General features: G+C 36.6%; 1 pseudogene; it reads right to left on the bottom strand.

The window, feature by feature from the left end:
- Positions 1–2,367: 2,367 nt before the first annotated feature.
- Positions 2,368–13,367, bottom strand: LOC119573932 (annotated as a pseudogene).
- Between the last annotated feature and the right edge of the window lie 3,234 nt (positions 13,368–16,601).

The following is a 16,601-nucleotide window of genomic DNA, read 5'->3' as shown; positions in this document are numbered from 1 at the left end:
GGATCATATCATCACCCTAGTATGCACCACCGCTCATGCCCAATACCAGCATCCCTTGCCTTTTCTTCGTAATATTAAGAACCTATGTTATATCTTCAGTATTATTATTTTCTAAGGTCTCTATTTGTCATATTTTCAGATAAATCAAGACTGTAGGATATTTTTGTTGTTATATAGACTCCATAGTTGATCATTATTCACTCTATAGTCTGAATAAAATAAGCCAGTGTGTGATATCGTGGAATTGAAAACCGTAGGTTTGTTGTATTTTCTTTTGCTTTTTTTTTTCCCAAATTATTTTTTAAGATAAACTTTAGTTTCAACAGGTGTATATTATCATTCCATTTAGAAATAATTTTATGTTGTGTTTTTATAAATACTTTTTTTTTTTTTTTGTTCATTCATTTCTTCTTCCCTGATCTTTCGCTTGACTTGACCATTTTGCACATCTATGTCACACTCTCAACCTCCACCCACTCCAGCAATATTCACAAATACACGTACGTACATGCAAACACAAACACACACACACACACACACACACACAACAATATATATATATATATATATATATATATATATATAATATATTATATATATATATATATATATATATATATGTATATATGTATATATGTATATATGTATATATGTATTATGTATATATGTATATGTATATGTATATGTATATGTATTACATATACATAAACACACACACACACACACATAATATATATATACATATACAAACATACATACACACATTTACCCTGATCCCTTGCATGACCTGACCCTTTTGTACATTTTGTACAACTCCCTCCCCCACTTCCTCCTGACACATACGTACAATTTCTCCACACAGCCACGCGGCGACTCGCATATTTCCCTTGAGGGGTAAGGGCTAGATAAACTTAAATCAGGGGAATACCGGCCCATGGTCCCTCAGGCCGTTCAGGACTGGCCACAAAGTTTCAGCCTTTCATTCCTTTCAGCACGGCTCTCACACCTTAGGAGGTGGATAGCAGAAGGGTTTGGTTGAAGGGACAGAAACGAAAAAGTGGGAAGGAAACAAAAGGACCATGGCCAAAATTGAGTCGAGGGCTGAGTCCCAAGGTGGGGAGGGTTCCCCATCATTGGGTCCCAGTCTCCGCCCCTAAGACCCCAACGACAACAACGGCGCAAGGATTGGGGGTCTATAGACGAAGAGAAACATCCCAGTTCCATTTCCGAAGACCCCCATGGACAAACTGGCATGGGATTAGGGGGCTTCCATTTACTTAAGTAATTGAATAAGAATCTTTCGTTGGCAGTATGTATTAATAACGGATGCATATCAATTAAAAATTCTTTATTATTCAAACATACACAACTCACGTTTGGAGCAAGCTTTTTTCAAAGGGTGATAATATTTGTCTGGGCAAAGAATTATCTGTATAATATAAAAAGCTTTGCCCCCATAAAACAATTACCATTACAATTCCAAGCAGATAATGGGAATATCATTATTAAGCAAATATAAAAAATTTGACCTTTTTTTTTTTTTTAAACGCGTAGGTTCAAAAAACATCTGAAAATCTTTTAGGTATACAAAACATCACATAAATAAGCTAATATCAAACACGGATTCAAACCATTTTAAATGACAAAATCACATTGTGGAATATAACAAATGAGCTTCTCTGTCTCCAATGAGCATTTAAAAATCATATGCAGAGGTTATAAGCTTAAAATAAACATGTTGAACTTGACATTATCTATCACATTCAATACAAGCCCTAGTAAACCGGGGTACAGGTAACAGTGAAAAAGCAATCCACAAAACCATATTTTATGAAAAATCAAACAGTTCAGTGCTAAATATTCAACAAACAATTCTAATGACTTTGTGGTGACCAAATGATTTCTGAAAATAAAATTTCTAAACATGAAAAGCAGACTAACTTGTAACACCAGCCATAATAGAAGGTTACAGTGAAAACAATGTTTAGGAATATTATAACATTACATATCTTTGTCCCAGTAATATAATTTTAAACTGACTCTACCATCAAAAGTCTTCTTAATTATTCATTCATTATAAAAGTAGAGCACAGGCATTGGAAATGGTACAGAAACATAAGGTGAGTATATGGCACACAATTAAAATGGATTTCCCCCTTTTTACCAAATAATCACTTGAAAGCCTGAGTTTCTTTTTGTACTAGTCCGAGTTTTTGGTGGTCTATTCCATAACAAGAAAAAAAGCAATGGAAATACTTGCACATCATTAACTTTCAAAACGTACCTATATCTAAAAGGCATTAAATTGCATTTAAATAGCAATAGCTATGGCAGTAATTAATTGTATGTTCATAATAAAACTAACCACTATGTACTAATTAGAGAATGTACATCGGCTCGCCCAAAGAGGAGAATGCAAAGGAAAACAATTGGCAGATTATACTCATACCAAGGAAAAATGCTATCCAAGGGTAGATAATTAAGCATTCGGTTGCTGTTGTCCGACCTTCCATTTATCTATTTACATCCATGACAGTTGTTGCTGCCTTACGGGACTTTTTGTTGTTTTCTAGTAGCAACTAGTATTACTAGAATTTCATAAGTTTCCAAGAGCATCCGAAATAGGTAGTTATTACTGCAGTGGGTGAGGGAGGACCTCTACCATGAGACCTCTCTGGACAAAGCAGATGCACACTATAGAGAGACTGTGGCAATCACCTTTTACCCTGGCTTCTTTGTCGTGCAATGCTGTATTGTGATGTGTATATGATGCGATACATAGATACCTGGGTAGCCCCATGGCTTATATGCAGGCCCGATCAAAACTGAAACACGGTCTGCATCTCCACCCACAATGAACCATGAAGAGAATTAGGTAGGCTAGTGGCATCGAGAATTAAAAGATGGCAGTCCGCCTGCTGTGTGGACAACAAACCTGAACTCTGACTAGAGGACCGTGACAATGGATACAAATGTGTATGTCCATGATGCATCATTCCTAAAATGGGTGCTTTGATGGGGGGGGGGGAAAAAAAAATTACGAGTGGGCTGACTGGGTGACCCCAGTATCCCCCAGCAACCCATGAAGACTGTGTGGATATTTTTGTGAAAGCCGTGAAGGAATATAGGAGCTTGCTGGCTGCAGTAGGTATCATAACGTCTTGGATTGTATCTGGCTTTCTGAAAACAGGCTTTGGTGAGAAAGGAAGTGTTGGCTGGATCCTGCCAATCATTTTTGCAGGGGTACTAATCTTGAGGCTCCCCCATTGCATTGAATCTAAATCAACAGATTCTTTTGGCTGGAAGTTTCATTTGTGGAACTGGGCGTTAGAAGTAACATCATTTGGACGCGAAGTGCTGGGAGGAGTTATGTTGTTGAGGTCATCAGTCAGACTAGCATTTAAGAGTGCAATGGGAGTCCTCGAAACAAGCACTAGCTGTGTTGCTCATCATACTCCTTAGGCAGAGAAGGTGGGAAGAAAAAGAGATTAGATTATGATAGGATTGTTGCTTGAGTCACGTAGTGTGCAAATTCTGCTATCTATTCATCAAGTTATCCTATTTTTAACATAAAATAATAATGCGTTGTCATGCCACAAGGCAGACAAAGGAAAAAGAACTGTTAAATATGCAAAGATTTATTAAAAAAGAAAATTTTTAAAAAGAAAAAGAAAAAAGGTACTGAAGTAGCTGGCACAGACATGCATGTCATAAAGAAAGCAAGAGGAAAGAAAAACTCCATGGGGTAAGTAAAGAAGAGAGAAAGAAGAAAAAGTAAAAAAGAAAATGTGAAAAACCATTTAACATTTGTAGAGAATACATACTTTACATACCAAATAAGCAAATTAATAAAAAAGATGCAGATTCAAGTCAAAATAAGAACCAAAATCAACATCCTACGAACCAAATCACATTTATTGAGAGGGGGCTTGCTCTGCATCTTTGTTGAATTGTTTGTTTCTGTGAGACAACTGTTGTCCACAGGGGAATATGACAGCGCACAGAGAGGCAGGAACCTGATTACAAACCAGAAAAATCCAATTTATTTTTCTTAAGGGGGTTGGGGGGTCTTGCACGTAAACTATATAAAGTTTATGTTTGTTCTTATTATCATTTACTGTTGTTTAATGTTGGGTCATACTTAAACCAATCCAAATGCCAATGAGGATAGATTGTACATGCCATGTCTCCTGTAATTTTTCTTTTATTTGTGCTTCCCACATAGATAGGCACCACAAAGTACTTGGTAAACAAGGAATCGATATATACTAGCCCTTCCTTATCATCTTCGATCTTTACTGTCTTTTATATATTTGTTTTGTAATAAAAGAAAAAAAAAAATTACTATAAAGTATTTCTAAACATAAAATAATTATAATGTCAATAATAATAATAATAATAATAATAATAATAATAATAACAACAATAAAAACAACATCAATAACAGTAACAATATCAATATTAACTACATCACAAAAGACATTTTTTATTAACTCTTTGTCACCTGGAAAATGGTGTGTGTGTGTGTGTGTGTGTGTGTGTGTGTTTGTGTGTGTAGCTGTTGTGTGTAATGTGTGTGTATGTGTGGTATGTGTGTGGTATTGTGTGTGTAGTGTGTGTGTCTGTGTGTGTGTACTGTGTGTGTGTCATGTGTGTGGTGTGTGTGTGGTCTGTGTGTGTGTGTGCTGTGGTGTCTGTGTGTGTTGTGGTGGTGTATGCGTGTGGTGATGTGTCTGTGTGTTGTGTGGTGTAGTGATGTGTGTGTGTGTCTGTGTGTGTGTGTGTGTTTGTGTGTGTGGTTTGTGTGTGTGTGTATGGTGTTGTGTGTATTGTTTGTGTGTATGTGTTTGTGGTATGTGTTTGTGTGTATGTGTTTGTGTGTGTGGTTTTGTGTGTTTTTCTGTGTGTTTCTGTGTGTGTGCGTGAGTTTCTGTATGTGTGTTTCTGTGTATGTGTGTTTCTGTGTATGTGCATCGTGTGTAGGTGTGTGTATGGGTTGGGGTGTGTATGTGTTTGGTTATGGGTTTGTGTGTGTATGGGTTTGTGTGTGGATGGGTTTTTGTGTGGTATGTTTGTGTTCTGTATGTATGTGGTATGTGTGTGTGTGTGTGTGGTGTGGTGTGTGTGTTGTGGTGTGTGTGTGTGTGTGCTGTGTGTGTGTGGCCTTGTGGTGGTGTGTGTGTGTGTGTGCGTGTGTGTGTGTGTGGTGTACGGGTTGTGTGTGTATGGGTTTGTGTGTGTATGGGTTGTGTGTGTATGGTTTGTGTGTGTATGGGTTTGTGTGTGTATGGGTGTGTGTGTGTATGGAGTTTGTGGGTATGTTTGGGTTTCTTTATGTATATGTGTATGTGTGTGTGTTTGTGTGTTTATGTTTGTGTGCTATTTGTGTTTTCTGTGTGTAATGTGTTCTGATTGCTATATTTGTGGTTGTGTGTATGGTGTGTGTTTCTGTGTTTGTGTTTGTTGTGTTTGTGTTTCTGTTTGTGTGTTGTTTATGGTGTAGTTGTGTTTCTGTGTGGGTTGTTTCTGTGTGTTTGTTTCTGTTGTGGTTCGTGCATGTGTGTGTGTTTCTGTGAGTGTTTACATATGTGTCTGTGTGTGTTCTATGTGGGGTGTGTTTTTCTGTGTGTGTGTGTTTTTTTTTGTGTGTGGGTTTGTGTTGTGTCTGTGTGTGGTGTGCTTGCGTGTGTTTTTTTTTTTTTTTTTTTTGTTTTGTGAAATGTTGTCTGCACATAGATGGCTCTGCAAGTGCTTAGCCACAAAGGAGTCAATTAGTAGACCCTGGGACCTTACCCCATTTCTTCTTTCGGTGAATTTATGGGAAAAATATTTTTTTAATAAGAATATCTGATGGTGATTGTTATCAAGGACATTATAATTACTAAATGTTAATGACTTAGTAACAGCAATATAAGATAAAAATTTTTTTTTCGAAAATCAAGGAAATGGGTGAGAATGGCAAGCCCTCACAATTGCCGCATTGGTGCCTTAGTGGCAAGTGAGCCATATCATGTGTAAAAACAATATAAAGTAACCCATACTGGCATAGCATGTCATATATGTCTAACCTGTTTAAGTTTCATAAATACATGTAATTGACATTGCTGAATCTTAAGGACCTACCTGAGGAGGTTATAATCCTTTTTTGAAATAAGTGCTTTGAAGAGGGAGAGAGCAAGCAACCATATGAAACTTGCTATTAGCATCTGAGGACCGGAAACAAAGAAAATTAATTATCCAGATAACAACCCACTGCATCCAGGTTGCCTTGCTGCCCATACACTGCCCAAAATTGAATATTAGGCTTACTTGAAAAAGCTGATTCTCCCAGGTGTGATGGCTGTAGGCCTGCTCCACAGGAACACTATGAAAAAAGTGTCAAGTATCAATTCAGTAACAGATGTTTTTCTTGCACAGACTCTACATCATCTCTCTAGCGTAGTTCTATAACTGTGCTGAGTATGACAATAATAATAAGTAACAGTATGATTTTTGTATTATTAAATATTTTCATACATTAACCCTTTGCCGACGGTGATATTCATAGTGGCCTGGGCCCCCCTGCCGTCGGGCTCATATCATCACCCTAGTATGCACCACCGCTCTATGGCCCATACACGCACCCTTGCCTTTTCTTCGTGAATATTAAGACCCTCTATGTTATATCGCAGTATTATATTTTCTGTAAGGTCTCTATTTGTCATATTTTCAGATAAACTCAGACTGTAGGATATTTTGGTCGTTATATAGACTCCATAGTTGATCATTTTTGTATATTCACTCTATAGTCTGAATAAAAAAGCAGTGTGTGATATTCGTGGAATTGAAACCGTAGGTTTTGTTGTATTTTCTTTGCTTTTTTTTTCCAAGTTATTTGTTAAGATAAACTTTTTAGTTTCAACAGGTGTATATTATCACTTCCATTTAGAAATAAATTGTATGTTGGTTTTTTATAAATACTTTTTTTTTTTGTTTGTTCATTCATTCTTTTCCCTGATCTTTCGCTTGACTTGACCATTTGCACATTCATGTCACACTCTCAACCTCCACCCACTCCAGCAATATTCACAAATACACGTACGTACATGCAAACACAAACACACACACACACACACACACACACACAATATATATCATATATATATATATATATAAATATATGTATCATAATATAATAAGTAGATATAATATATATATGATATATGTATATATGTTATAGGTATATATGGTATATATGTATATATGTTATATGTATATGTATATGTATATGTATATACATATACAAAACACCACACACACACACACATAATATATATACAATATACCACCAAAACATACATAACACATTACCCTGATCCCTTGCAGACCTGACCCTTTGTACATTTTGTACAACTCACCTCCCCCACTTCATCCGACACTACGTACAATTCTCCACACAGCCACGCGGGATCGAATATTCACGAGGCGCGGCCCGATTACTGACGTAATAGACGCTTTGTTAGACACTAACCCAGAAGCCCTAGATAGCCTTTGTGAAATGCATAGTATAGAAAAATGAGAAACAAGTGTTAAAAAACTACTTAATCACATTTCCACAGTGACAAAAAATATATATATATATTTGCTGTAACTGCAACAAACAACTCATGGCATGGCCACCATGGCATGTACAGACATGCCACACGGCAGAATATAGTATCCTAGGCATGCCATATGGCATTATACGTACATGCACAGCGTGGGGGTAGACTAGTCCCAGGCTGCAGCATGTATGTATACTAGCCAGCAAGTCGGCAAAAAAAAAGGAGTTAAATGTTCTCGCCCAGAGACTGGCAGCAAGGAGTAGGATCCTTGGCATGGAAATGAGTGTCCTCCCTGGAGTCATTGCTCAGTTCTAGTCAAGATATGGTACATTCAAACTTGCTCTCCAGTGGATATAATGCGAGAGTCCCACCAAAAGCTCACCAAGCAATCCCCATCCAAGAGGCTTGAGACAACTTAGGTGGCTAAGGCATTAATGCACCCAAGCATTTTAGCCAAAATTTCATGATGGACATATCCATCTTTCTTCTAGTGCCAGTATTTAATATCAACTCATTCACTTTGTTTAAATTCTATTTTGGCATCTCAATGTTCTAGAGTATTTTTTAAGACTTAAAAATATAAGTCTGAAAGATAAAAAACAATAAGTGTATTTTAGAAAGTCTGGACTTTCTTCTTGTGTTTTATCTCTTTGACGAGTTAAAAGCAAATAAATTGTTTGAAAGACGGACATTGGGTTCTTTTTTTTTTCTTTTCTTTTGCGGGCCTCAATAACAACAACCGTTTTATTTAGATCTCCTGAACTAGTATCAATACAAGGTTATCTAGATCTACATAGACTGTATCTTTCCTTACACAAGAGGGACTCTTTTCCTGAGCAGAATATGACCTTTAAGGACAGTGGTCAGACAGAGATGACGGTGATACGACTTGTAGAGAGTGCTTAGGTACACTTACAGGCTATTCCCAAATCAAGTGACACAAATCTTTTATTTACCTGAGTCTGGTTGCAAGTGATGAAGGTTACATCCCTCTCTCTCTCCTCTCCCAAAGAGAGCAAGAGAAATAATACCACCTATCAAGGTAAAAAAGGGTGGTATGATGGATTCGATTTGCTGAGTTCTTGACAGTCTGTGGATGAAGAGGGTACATTTCAGAAATCTACAAAATCATACAACTCTTCCAACAAATTCACATTCAAGTTAATTATTGAAAACACAACAGATGGTCATTCTGCCAGAGCAGCAGAAAATTTTAACACCAAAAATAAGCAAAGTGAAAATTTTAATACAATTCTTTTTGAGATTAGTTAGAACAATTTCTTTTATAAGAACAAATACTACAAAATCAAAGTTTTTACTTCCAGATAAAAGCAAGAAATACCGACAATTCCAAATGAGTCAAAGCAACACGTAAAGTCTCTACAAAACGTACTGACATATATCTGGGCTTTATTTTGAGAACTAAAAAAAAAAACATCAGTCGCATGGAAATTAACTTTGGCTTTAACCATGAATCCGCTTTCCCAAAGTTGGTGCAAAGTTGCTTCACATTGTCGGCAGAGAGGCATAGGACTCTCTCCAATCTCTTTTCTGGGGAGTAGATACAATTAGTCTATCATGTTGCAGAAATCAATCATCCTTTTGATTATCTAGAGTATTTCTATTCAAAGTACTATTAAACGACATAGTGATCTTATAAAATCAACTTTTCAAAAAATATTCGTCAATACAAAACAGAATTGTATTACCTTCATTTATGTAAGAAATATCCAAAAATTTACGCACCATATAAAGAATAAAATAATCTCGATTTAATACGAAGCTAAATAAGGAGATATCCAACAGAAATATTAAGAAATAAAAAATTACATGAAATATCTTGTTGGGAGTAGAAGATTCTCTTACCTATAATCCTTATTTCCGGTCATAGTTATCGGGATCAATTGGTGTGTAGTCTGCTAATGCTCGAACTTTGAACGTTTGGTGAGATTGCATGTTTTGACAAAAGCCATTACCTAAATGCAAGAGCTTGCTGCGTTTGAGTTTCTTAGCTGTCTGACAACCTACTGGGGAGTTGAGGCTACTGCAGTATTGAGAAGGTTTAAGTCTCGGGTGTAATCACATCCTTAAAAGATTAAGGTTTATTAAACAATGATAGTTTACGTAAGTTTCAAACTTTACCAGAGCCCAATTCACTAATGCCATGCAATAGTAAAAATCATTGCGTTACTACTTTACTTACAATTATAATCATAAAACAGATGAGAAAGGTAGGATTGTAAGACTCCTTAAATGACTAAGTGCTTGTAGAGCCATCTATATGAAACATAATCATTAAACAAAATCATGGTGAGACAAGGATGTATGCATAACACCTAATGGTTATAAATAAACAAATATTTTTTATCACATTTTCTACCACCTCCCCACACAATTTATAATATGCCACTGCTGCAAACCATAATTTAAAAATCCCCTCTAGTATAACAGAGATTTGTTTACATGGTTATGCAATAGGGACTGAAAGACCCTAAAAAATATAATGAACAACTTGCTGAATAGTGCAATTGCTTTACCAGAACCTCTGTTGATAATTCCATACAATGTATGTTAGTGAAATCTGTCCTCCAAGGAAATCTTCTATCATGTAAATGAGATATTGGTATTAATTCCTCTTTTGGTAATAGTTGCAAAAATTTTGTTACATAGTATGTTTAAAAAATACTGTAAAGTACATTACATTATAGGTATGTAAATGAGGATATGGTGCATATAAAGGTAATCTTAAGCTAAGTGCCAGAAAACATGTGTTTACTTAACACTTATCTGTTAACACAAGTATCAATAGTTCATTTTAATGCTCTACAATCATGACAGAGTGCATAACATGAACTTCTAATGCTTAGGTTATTGAAAGAGTTTAAATCAACAAAACATTTAATAAAGCACTCGACGGGTAAGTGGCATGATAACACCTTTGGATGCACAGACCTTCAAAAAAAATTACAAAAGCAAACCTATCAAGGAGATACCTAGCACCATAATACATACCTCTGTGACCCATTGTATGCTCACATGAAGGGACACATCCAGCCTTCATCTATGCCTAAATTCACTTTCGTATCTTGGTTACAAAACCAGCAGTGCCACCGGACTGGAAACTTGCCTGTAGCAAAGGAAAACTAAATTAATTTAAAGAAACAGAAACGTAAAATAAAATTAACAATGCTATAACAGACAAGAAAGAATGTTACTTAAAAGAAGCAAATAATAAAGTTCTACTAAATTAGTAATGTGTATAACAGATTTTTGTACCACCAACATAAAAACATGACTTTAATCTGCAGTATCCACAAAAAATTTACCCCTATCATCACTACCTGATAATAACATACAAACACTGAAGACAACATAATCAATTGTATATTTCAGTAAGTACTAACTACCCTTCCAGTCACAAGTAACAAACATCAAGTTGTACACATGACATTGCCTTTTAGATAAAACAGATTATAGGTATGCAATTTTGTATGCTTAGGATTCTATTTTTTCATATTCTATAAGAAATGGTCGTGAAACATTACATTTTGGATAAAACTACTTTAGGGCTATTTTTTTTTTTATAATATTTGCCTGCATGACACCTACTTATCCTAGTACAACTCTGTACAAAAGTGCAAAAAAAAACACATTTGTTTCATTAGTCAACTGTTTTTTATTATCTATCAATTATTCTATTTGCTGTTCAGTGGATGGCGAAGGGTAAAAAAAAAAGGAGAGGAGGAATAAGCACAAAGAGTCAGTCATAGTTTCAAGAATCATCACATTCACCCGAAGTTAAATCTATTCAAACAATCAAATTGTTCCATTTCACTTAACAAACTGAGAAAACAATATGTATATGCACACAAAACTAAGATAACAAACCAGAACGGTGTTGAAAATCCCTAATTGGAAAAGTAATAAATAAAAGGAAAAATTGTGAACTTAAGATCACTTATCTTTGATTGCATAAATTTTATCATTATAAGAAAGTTCAATATATATATATATATATATATATATATATATATAGTATATAATATTATTAATTTATATATAATTATATATATATATCATATATATGTATAATATTATACTCTTTTATGTAGTTTATGAGCCTCTTTGACATCTCTGCATTGCAGATGACTACACAAAACAGTGTTTAAAATCTATGTATATACCATATATCACCACATTGGTTGCATAAACTACATAAGCTTTCAACTAGGTTCTACAGCTGTTACAAAAACATTCAATCAGATAAGAACATAAAATCATCATTCAATCCACCCAATGCAATGAATATAATCATTATGTACAGCCAGAATGCAAACCAATTTTATGTATTTTTATACAATTCTCACTTCTTACATACGATAGCAATAACTTTGATACTGGTTAGCTACTTCTGAAAAAGGGCTTAGAGAATAACAAAATAAAAAATAAATAAATAAACCTATGAACTAATATGCACACACTTTCTAGTTAATGAGGTCTGCTGGCGGCAGACTAAATTCCCTTAAAGTGTTTTTATAATCACTGCCCAGCAGGAAGCTGACAGTGTCACTACCTGGCACTGAAATTGCTTGTAACAGACAAACTTGCCTGTCTCTTCAGATAACTCTTTAGGACCCTTGGTTTGAAAATTACTATAAATTATAAACACAGGGCATAAGAAATGAGGTTAAAGTTTACAAACAGGGACTGATCTATCGAAGTCCCTAAACGCTAACAATGAAAAAGACTGAATGCCATCATGAATACACAAATTACCATGAAGGATTGCCATTACCAACCATAACAAACCTAATGAAACCCTTTACCAGTCACTACTTTTACCCTAGCTAATGCGGTTATTTTGTAACAGCATCTATAAGAAGTAGTAAAAACCATGGCAAAATTACCAAAACATTTCCTTCCCATTGTATGACAAAACATCATATGAAGCACTATCTAAATTCAACAGCAATTTTTTATACTGATCCCCACCCCCCTCTTTAACTACATGCATTTAACAATTCGGTACTGGGGAACTGGGACTGTCCACTGTAGGTTTTGTTCTGTTCCTCTTGAAACACAGGTGGGTCCTCAAGCACAGGTTTTCCTCACCTCACTTGCTATCCTCATTCCTTGAATTTTTCTCTTTTTTCATGCTATTATGTATATATTACAGTTATTTTTTCTTTCCCTGAGGGCACAGTTTCAGTTTTAAACAGAAGCCATATGATAGACAAGGTGATAGTAAAAAAGCTGTTATAACACATAGGTAATACTGTTAAGTATGCAGTTTACATAATGAATCGGCACTTAAAATAGGAAAACTACAAGGACAATGTCACTGTCATATGAAAAAGTCAGGTTGGGGGGCAGCGAGAAGAAACCGATATCTATGAAGGATTTAGGTTCAGTACAGTAATGCTTGTAGATGCCTAGGAGTTGCCCAAGAAGTTATTGGCCAAGTAATGCTGCATTCAGAACTCCTTGTCTCGCTCAACCAAGGACAACTTGTCAGGGACAGCAGGAAAATGAGGCCTTTTATGATTCCAAAAATGCAAACAGCTTTATAGTAACATTATTTCTATATACTAGAGTCTTCATTTTACAAACTTTATTTGGTATGTAACTATCTGAGGGAACCAAAATTGGGGGTTACAAATGGTAAATCTTGTCCAACTATGTTGAAAAAAAGGAAATCCAAACCACCACTTGTATGGACCTCGTAGCAGAAAGGTGTGGTCCTCGTAATTCACCAATAGTTTGACTATTCCTAGAACCAGTCATTTGCGATCAAAAAAACAACACAGATTTACATCTAATAATAAATAATGATGTGAATAATCAGAAAACAAATAAACTAATTCCAGGTGGATGGCTGTGAGATACATAAAAAATAAACCTTACTGGCAACGGGAATATTGATAATGTTTTATCAATTACTAACTAGCAGTAAAAAAAAAAATAAAAACAAAAATCTTTCCAAAAATCAAGGAACAGGCCTAGCAGCTAGATCCACAGTATGGCAGTCACAGGTTTCCTTGGTAACTGTGTGCTTATGGCAGTCATCTGTTTTAAATGAAGTTACCGAATGAAAGTGGACCTGGCATGTATTTCTTTGCCCAAATCCCCAGCATCAGCTAGCTTAAACAAACAGTGGACAAGGCTATTTCATCCAAAGTTAACAGTTGCACAGAAATAACACAAAAATTTTGCTATTGGTTTAACTATTCTGAATGTGCAGATTATGTTGGCTAATCAAATGAAGCTGGCATTTGGTTAGAGAGCAAGCACCCTCCAGACACGAAGTCCCAAAGCAGTGGTGTCATGCAGACCCAAAACCAAGCCAACCTTTCCTACCACTCTATTGTTCCCTAGACGGGCAAGTGCCTGACGTGCCCCCTTTTCATGAACCCACTTTGCGCTACTTAAGAAGAACACAACAATTCAGAACTCATGGCTGTGAGGGGTTTGTCTCCGAGGGTGGCATGCAGTAGACATTTTTTGCATTATGCAGTAAATAGCGGGGCAGCGGTATTTTTCATGCTCTATGCAGACGGCAGTGTCATTTCCCTACTCCCTCTGTGTTTTTGCCTCACAGCAACACTGATGATGTTGCTGCTGCACCGCAATATTCATCCATTTAGGAGCCGAATTTCAGGGAGGAAAAAGCAGGAGCAAGTTCTACCTGAAGAAGGGAATGGGGAACCAAAAACAAAATAGTCCTCAAAAACTATTGATTCAAGAATTTGGATTTTACCTAATTATCCGATGATTTTCTATATCTATTTATCACTGTTCTTCATGTTGGTGAAATGGGTTTGGAAAAATAATTTTGTGTACGAATGCACACTACTCATCAACATTTTCCGGATCTTTCGCGAAGTACTTTAGTTGTCCCTTGCCCGTCTTTACCTTTCCATCATTCAGTAATCCTCCTGCACTTGGTACGTTCCTAGTCTCTCCCTATTAGCCTTTTTCGTACCTTATTTGCGTACACAGCAGGCGCAGCCAGCGAAGACCCCAGAGGCACCTGCTACTTACGGCATTACCATTCGTACGCCATTATCACGAACTATTTCCTCATGAACTTCCTCCACAGAATGCTCGGCCACCTCCTGCAGGGTTCCACAGGCGGCGAGGCGGCGTGCGTGGGGCAGAACTTCAAATTATAACCCATTCTCGCGCTTGCTCTCTCCTCCGCCACATGGCCACGGGCCCGGCCTCGGCCCATGTTAGCCGCCGCGGCTGGAAAACCCACTGGGATTTTTTTATAGTGGGCGATGGCGATAGTTTTTAAAAACTTTATTTGATGTGACGCGACGTTTTATTGATAGCCTATACTTAAGAGTGTTTCTGTTTTAAGAGAGGTTGGTGGGAATAATTTATAGGCGTATTTTTGTGTATTTCAAGGAAATAAACTCAGTGGCAACACTTAGAAACAACTTTTGGGCGCATATTTTGCTTCTTTGCTTCAATTTTAGAACTCGGTTTTTTTTATTGCCACAGGAATACTTCAACAGTAGACACAAATAAAAACTGTTCATTTCCAGTATATTCATTGTGAGGTGAATACCAATGTAGTGGTACATCATATGTTCCCCCAAAATTAAACATCCTAATATTCAAAAAATTAAAGTAACACAATTTGATAATATGAAGGGTAAACACAATCTTAACTTAATGATAAAATACCGGCATAACTTAATAAATGAATTAGGCCCGTTCCCGGCGTGTTGTTGTTTTGATGCACCCAAGGCGAGCGAGGAGGGATTTTTTCAATACTTTAGCTACACACGTAAGGAAGTTCCATTAGCAGTGGGGTTTATTGGGGAAAATGTACTGTATAAGTATTTCCCCCCCCCGAAGAGTTTTATTTACCATTTATTTTATTTATCTATTTTTAGGATAGTTGGCTCTTAAGAAATTGTACCGGTAAGATATACAATTCATACATTTTATGATTATGAAAAGTGTAACTGAAAACTCGAGATCACACCTTTTCAGTAAATATTTAGAATGCCATCACATAAATCCATCACGGACGATAGTGGTATCGATGGATCCTTCACTTTATATTAACGACACATGTGTATAGACATTGATAGCGGGAAAATTCCCTCCCACCAACATCACACTCTGGCTCCCATAGCATGGGTACAGGAAATTGCAGGTACAATTGTCAATAATATACAGAGAATAGTTGAACATAGTCAAAGCAGGTGACTGCTGCCCTGCAAACCCCCTGACGAGGCAGATGCTCCCCAACACCTGGACAATAAGAACCATGTAAATTTGGTAATGATGCCTAACACTGGATTTCTGAGTGAAAATTATGTTGTATCTGAAAGATCACATTTTTTTAACAATTCTAGCATTCGATCCCGTTGCAAAAAAGTACAGCTATGATATTGGCCCAATACCTAGGAAGGAGCATGATTAAGTATGGAGGAAGAGTGTGTCTGTAAAACCAATGATGGGTAAAACTTCAGCAAATTTAGTTATTGTTAAAGCACACTATGTAACTAGTTGGCGTCACCTCCCACCCCCTGTATGGCTTGTTCAAAGGGAAGCCCAACATCATCCACCCAAGCGGTGGATGGCGGCTTAGAGGTCGATAAGGATGAAGGAGGGGGCCCACTTCACTTCCATGTGAGGAGACTTACTGTCCCATGCCCTAGGTAGATATTTCACCTTAGAAATAGGGTTTGGTTATAGTGTTCTTGACTATCAAATAAATGAGTCAAAAGACAAAAGCAAAAAGCAGAGCACACTGGTAAAAGTAAAAAATATAAATAATGAATAAAACATACTATAGTAGATGGAGAGAGCATCTACTATTTGGCTACTGGGTGTCTTATCTATTTGGGGAGGGTTTGGTGTGGGTGTGCAGATCCACGGTAGCTGGGTTGTGATGGTGAAGTCGGAGATCAATGGGGGAGCAGCAGATCCCCCGTCGGTTAAGGATCTGAGGAAGCCCGTGTGTTGCTGCTGCTGTTGTCGTGTTCGCTGGAGGAAATC

The sequence above is a fragment of the Penaeus monodon genome, chromosome 6, assembly GCF_015228065.2.
Source record: "Penaeus monodon isolate SGIC_2016 chromosome 6, NSTDA_Pmon_1, whole genome shotgun sequence".
NCBI classification, from domain to species: domain Eukaryota; kingdom Metazoa; phylum Arthropoda; class Malacostraca; order Decapoda; family Penaeidae; genus Penaeus; species Penaeus monodon.
This window is presented reverse-complemented; position numbering and strand designations above follow the sequence as displayed.